General features: G+C 43.4%; 1 non-coding gene across 1 annotated transcript; it reads left to right on the top strand.

Annotated features, from left to right (window-relative positions):
* Positions 1-2,823: 2,823 nt before the first annotated feature.
* On the top strand, positions 2,824-2,895 carry trnac-gca (transfer RNA cysteine (anticodon GCA)). Its single transcript has one exon. It is a non-coding gene; the product is annotated as a tRNA-Cys (tRNA).
* Positions 2,896-7,064: the final 4,169 nt, after the last annotated feature.

Below are 7,064 nucleotides of genomic sequence, written 5' to 3'. Positions count from 1 at the left end.
GACCACCAGCTTCCTGCGTTCAGATGTTGTTGCCTAATGGAACGTTGGTTTGCTTGCTGCCAGGCCAAAGCCTCCTCTTTCATGGTGGATATTCCCAACAATGTGTTTTTTAACCTTTATTTAACCAGGCAAGTCAGTTAAGAACAAATTCCTATTTTCAATGACGCCTAGGAACAGTGGGTTAACTGCCTGTTCAGGGGCAGAACGACAGATTTTCATCCGTGCCCACTTGATGTTATCCTGCAGTTTTGCAAGTAGCCGCCTGGTGCATGCTGCAGTGGTGGTCAATGTAGTCATGCCATCCATGTATGCTCAGATAGGCGGGAGATGGAGACCTTCCTTAGTTCTCTCACCACCGACCACCCATCTCGATGCCCTGATGATGACTTCCATGGCCATAGTGAAGGCCAGAGGTGAAATTGTACAGCCTGCCATTATGCCTACTTCCAAGCACTGCCATGTTGTTGTGAAGTCAGGTGTTGTGAAACACAATTGCAGGTCTTGAAAATAGGTCTTTACCAGTGTAGTGATGGGTTCTGGTACGTGGAAAATGTTGAAGGATTTCCAGAGGAGTTCATGGGGAACTGAGCCAAAGGCATTGGCCAGGTCGAGGAAGATGACATAGAGGTCTCTCTTGGCCTTCTTGGCTGTTTTGATCTGGTGCCAAATCATACTACTATGTTCCAGGCAACCAGAGAAACCAGGAATGCCTGCTTTCTGTACAGATGTATGAATGTACTTGTTCCTTTCCAGATAAGTGGACAGCCTCTGTGCTATTATACTGAAAAAGATCTTCCCTTTGATGTTGAGAAGGGAGATTGGTCGGAATTGACTGATGTCTGTTGCATCCTTCTCTTTCAGGATTAGCACACCACCAGCCCTTCGCCATGTCTTTGGTATTATTTCCTTCTGCCACACTATCCCCATGAGCCTCCAAAGAAAGCGTAGAACATCCAGGGCGTTCTTGTAGAGCTTGTATGGTACTCCATCAGGCCCAGGAGCCGAGGCCGCTCTTGCTCTTCGGACAACGTTCTCTACTTCCTTCCATTTTGGAGGGTCAGTGTTCAGATTGACTTCTGGTGGTTGAATAGGTGGGATGTCATGTGGGATGATTATCTGCTCATGCCTTTTCATGTCCTGGTGGACCTTTTCCAGATGTTCTTCCAGTTCTGGCTTTGGAGTTTTTAGGATTCCACACTTTTCCTTTGCGAAGAGGTCTTTGACAAACAAAGTTTTTTTATAGAACTGTGTTCTTGAGTGTTCCTTCTTCCTACAAAGTTTCCTTAGGTTTCCTTATACATCGGTGTTTCATTAAATATATATTTTTAAAGAATTAACCAATGTTGTCAGAGCTAGATTCCACCACGCCTGGTCTCTGCTCCACTCTGTTGGTCAAGTTCATCATAAACATCCTTCACCATGGAGTGGAGTTTAGTCCGCTCGAGATGGGTACACACACACACACGCACACACACACACACACACACACACACACACACACAATTAACAAAACACACACCACACACACACACAACACCACACAAACATGTCCACTATACATTTTAAATTGATGGGGCATTATAACCACCACAAACTGTACATCGTTGACAATGATAACAAATGCTCCGCTTGTGATTGGGGTAGGGGTGGTTGGGATCAACGCTTCTGGCCCTGATGCCACTTCATGTGGCTGTGGAGGCTGTTGCGGGAGCCGCATAATCTGCTGCTGGTGGGACACGTATGTTGGAATTCCGATAGTCGTGATTCCAGCTCCGCGTTGGAGACTCTGGGTGCGTTTCTCACTTCTCTTCTATAGGATGGCACCTTCCAGGTGCGGAACCTCCCTGGCACAGGTGGACTGCCAGGTGGACCTGTCGAGTACAAGGGTTTCCAGGCTTGAGGGATCAATGTTGCAGCACTTCAGCGGGTCCATGCTGTGGCCTTTTAAAGTGCTTTTGTTTGACCTCCCACAGAGCGTTTGGCGGCACTCAGTTGGCCGTAGAGAACTCGGCGTGGGAGGCAGTGTTCAGGCATTCAGATTACGTGGCCAAGCCAACAGAGGTGTCGTTTAACCGTGCTTGCTTCGATACAGGTCGACGAAATCTCATTATGGAATAGTCTGTCCTCCCAGGTTATCCCAAAGATGCATTGGAGGCACCTGATGTCGAAGGCTTCCAATATGTTGATGTGGCGCCTATATGGGGTCCAGGTCTTTGAGACATAAAGCAGGGTGGAGAAAAAAACAGCATTTAGATTTTTTAAAGACCCTGGCACGATGGTGTCCGAAGGAAGCAGAGACTCTATTGACAGAGTGTGGACTTCGGGGAGAGAGAAGCACCTAGTGTGGTGAAATGGGGTACCACTTTGAGGGGAACACCACTGATGTTAAAGGTAGGGAGTGAGGGGGAAGGAGATGAAAGTTGTGCAGTTATTCCTGTCTTTTGCCACTTCATGTGTTTTTATATTGCTGCTTCTTGCTGTTTATTATCTATGCATAGTCACTTTATCCCTACCTACATGTACAAATGACCTAATCTGTATCCCCACACATTGTTATTTTGTGTTACTTTGTGTTTAGTTTTTTTCTTTAGTTTATTTATTTTGTCAATTTTGGCTTTCAGTCCATCACCTAAACCACTCAGCCACAACAACCTGATTGTTTTGTCTGTGAGAACTCTGTGTCCTGAGAAGCACACTGAAGTGACCTGAACCTGAAAGAATGAAAAGAGGGTGGTGCACTGGCCTGGTAGTTGTGATCACATGGCCCTGGCCTAAAACCAACAACGTAATGATAACACTTCTGTTTGCAGCACTATTTCAACAGGGGGTATAGCTCAGTGGTAGAGCAATTGACTGCAGATCAATAGGTCCCTGGTTCAAATCCGGGTGCCCCCTCATTTTCTCTTAGATTTTCATAATTACCTATCAAAAATACAAGACAACAGTACACTGTAAAAGGGTTACCGTAAGTTTGATTGTGATTTACGGGCAGCTTATGGCAAGTAAAGTTCTGTATTTAATATCTCAATACAGTTACTGTAATATAAATATGGTATCAAAGCAAGCACTGTCTAATGACACACAGTCCAATAGCGTAAAAAGCACTGTATTATACGGTAAAAAGGTCAATGCTACCGTAATCAGAACTAATTTAATTAGGGGAAGGGTTTGTATGTCACATATTTTACTTTAATTACAAGGGATTGGTTCAAGCAGGTTGGCTGCTCGGTAAAGTGTTTACACAGTACAGTGTATTAATAAATATGCAGTGTTTGATATCGCTTGCACTTCTAGAGGCCTTAACAAAGGCTTCCAAACTGGCAGAGTGCTCAGGTACAGTTATTTGGTTGTAAAAATGTAAGATCAAATTCAGTTAAACTTAAATTATAAACAATAAATTAATTGGTTAATTGGTACAGCAGTTAATTGGTACAGCATTCTCACTCACAGGTGCAAATGAATATGGCCTCCTACAAGGCACACCTCAAAATATGTTAATGAGCCAAAAACAACAATACCATGAAACCACTAGTGGTCAAGTTTTTTGCCCTCCAAAGATACGGTACAGTACTGTATTCTGTGGAGTGGAATTACAGTACCATTTGAAATACAGACATTTTTTCAGAATTCATCATCATTTACAGTATGCTGCAGTAAAACGTTTCAGAGGTTTTTTACTGTTTTCCATTACAGTCTCGGGGATGGATAAACATTTGGTGATTCACATGCACACACTGACCAGCCTGAAGAAAAGTCTAACACTTATGGTCCATCCAATAACTCAAAACAGATCATCAAAAAGTCTGGTTTTCTTTCAAAACTTTAAGCACATTTTCAATTGACTAAGTACAACACACAAAATCACACAGTAACTTTTTCACCACACCTCATCCGTGTTTCATCAAGAAATAGCTTTCATATAAAGTAATTGCCTTTCCCAATGCAATGCTCACAATACACATGACTCTCTTCTCATGTGTTGAAATACACTTAACCATCACTTAATCCAACTGCTCTTACTGGTTAATCACTTAACCGTTAAGTAAACCTATAGATTTTAAACTGGTTTGTCTACTATACTGTATATGGATTTTGAGAACTACAGAAAAAAAGTGTGTTTGTAAAGTATAAAAATCTAAATGACGGATAGATATTATGGAAACTATAGATTTTCTGTCAATTTTGCTAGGTAATGTAAGTGCATTACCTAATGTGAACTGTGTAATCTACTATAATTTACAGTACTGTAGCATATTACTTTCAGCACTTCGAAGGGCGATTTGAAACACGTATCTTGCATTGTTTGCTATGAGATTAACTGGTAGTTAAAACTACTAAATTAAGTTAAATCATTAAGTTGCATTTTATTGATTTTGTACTAAGAGTTGTGAAAATGTGCCACATACTTGTGAAAATAGTTCCAAAGCGATTAAAAAAAAAATCTAAGCTTCAGAACAATGGGGACTCATTATTCCATAAGGCTCTCACTGACTGGCTGGATGGCTTGCTGACTCACTGGCTGACGGACCTCTCCACAAACACACGCCATGCTTATCTCTTTGTTTATCTCTGCAGGTGAAAAAAACAGCAGTTTGAAAAGTTTCCTTTGGGAATATCTGGGATGTGACGCAAATTCCAAGGAAGGAAGAACTAATTATTTTGTCAGGTTTTCACGACTGTGTTATGTAACCTGCTACAAGCAACCAGAGGTGCCATTTTTCAATTGAACCCAGTAATGAAAATAATATGGTGATTAGAAAGCCAGGGGCCCATTTTTTATACACGTGCAATCTACTCTACGCATAAACCACTCGCTTCTTACACACACACACGTGTAAATGCACTCCCCCACACACAATCCAACTGGAGTCATGCACGCACACAAGCACCCCTTCAACAGAGCTACAAATGCCTTCCGGAGAACACTGCTGGACAATCATCCATCTTCAATGAAGGAGTCTCTCATACTAAACTCTAGTAGCTTCTTAGCTGTGTAAGAGCACACACACACAAACACTCAGAAAAAAAGGTTATTGTTATGGTTCCCAAAAAGGGTTCTTCGGCTTTCCACATAGGAGAACCCTTTGAAGAATCCCTTTTGATTTCAAGTAGAACCCTTCTGGGTTCCACATAGAACCCTTTCCACAAAGAGCTCCACATGGAACCCAAAAGAGTTCTACCTGAAACCAAAAAAGGGTTCTCTTATGGGGACAGCCGCAGAACCATTCCAGAACCCATTTTCTTTCTAAGAGCGTACGCACACAGAAGAAAGCAAGTTCTGTGCTGGAGTGGAGCGGTGTGTGTCTATGTGAACTCTTCCCACTCTGGCACAGCAGAGTGGGCGAGATCCAGGGCTGAGGCAGGAGCACAGCCGTACCCAAATTCTAATTTCCCTGCTTCAAACAGCCAACATCCAGGCAGGCAGAGTTTCATGTGCAAGTCAAGGCTTCCCTCTGCAGCATTCTTACTAGAGGCAAGTACTCTCTCTCCCTCCACAGCCGTGTAGTCCATTCTCTCCCTCTAACCCCGAGTAGAACATTAACCCCAGGCCCCTTCTCAATCCGTCCTTTAAGCACTACCCAGCTAATTGAAGCATGCGGTCTTAATTAACAGCGTGTCTTGATAGTAAACGGCACCCCTCATCAACCTGCTGTTTTCCCTATGAGGGGGGACTTGCTCTATTCTGATGATCATTAACTCCTTGTGTGCTGCCTGCTCCTCTGTGGCCTCACTCTAACATGTGGTCAGCATTCCAAATGGCAACCTACATAGTGCACTACTACTATTGACCCGGCGCTGTAGTATCTCCACGCGTTTAAATGGATGTAGGGCTTGATGGGAGCGAATCCCCGGGGTCGTCGTCCTGTAGTCGTCATGTGATTTATGGGTGCAGGTAGCAGCAGTGCAGAGCTCTGTCACACCGAGATGAGGGCATAGAGCAAGAGATGCACTTCAAAACTACAGGGATTTCAAATCACGTGTGTGTGTGTGTGTGTGTGTGGTACAGAGTAACAACAACACACAGACTCATTTGGCCTAGTGTCTTTTCCTGCTACTGAGTGAATGCTGGTGGCTTTGTAAACATAGACAAATGTGCCCTACAGGAGCACCCGCTGCCCTGCAGCTCCCCCATGCCTCAACCTAATGAATTTTTAAAGACAACATAAATCAAACTGCAGGCCAGATCAATAGACCACAGAGTGGATTTCATCAGTGTTGCAGTGTCGAGCAGAGCACGGCTGTTACACACATCGCTTCCAGCCGGGCGCCTTGTCATACGCCCACTCACCACCTCCATCAGGAAAATAACATGCCTGCCCGTGTAACATACCAATAGTCATATTCTTATCTCTCTCTCTCTCTCTCTTATGGTTCGATTCAATCGGAGACTCAAATTCAAGTTAATTCTGCTGCTCTCCCCAGCAGTACTGGATGAGCTGATGCAGGTCTGCTTTGTTAAATGCCACACAGAGGGTGTTCTACTCCACAGGGGTTCTCTGAATGTTGGGTCTGTTAATTCACTTTAATTCTCCCATCTGGATGATGAAGGCTGGCTCTCTCCTTTGACTACTCTTACTGCATGGCTTCACGACACCATTGAACACTTCCAATTACCAAGCTGGGCGAGTGATAAAAGTCCTCCCTTAACTATCACTGCTGTCTCTGTGTGTATCCCAAATGGCACTATATAAAGGAGTAGAATGCGATTTGGGATGCAAGCTCTCATACCCACACTTAGGCTCAGCGAGAGGAGAAATTGCTCAAAGATTGGATACAAGATCTGAGAGGGAACCATTTCTCTGAAAGATCTAAAGGTGGAGTGATAAAGAATTCAAAAGGGGAGTAATCGTGTTAATTTAAATTAAAAATGTAGGGGAGAATACTCAATAAGGACAATATCATGGATGGAAGCCGGGGGAGAGTAATTTCTCTGCAGTGAGCCTTGAAATACAGGGAGAAGAGTTTGAGAAATGAGACTTGTACAGACAGACTTTACGGTATGTTGCCTGTAAAAAATATCTGCCAATGGTTTTTTTATCGAATCCATACTGTCCCATTTTTAC

Source organism: Oncorhynchus masou, chromosome 15, assembly GCF_036934945.1.
Source record: "Oncorhynchus masou masou isolate Uvic2021 chromosome 15, UVic_Omas_1.1, whole genome shotgun sequence".
Taxonomy (NCBI): Eukaryota; Metazoa; Chordata; class Actinopteri; order Salmoniformes; family Salmonidae; genus Oncorhynchus; species Oncorhynchus masou.
This window is presented reverse-complemented; position numbering and strand designations above follow the sequence as displayed.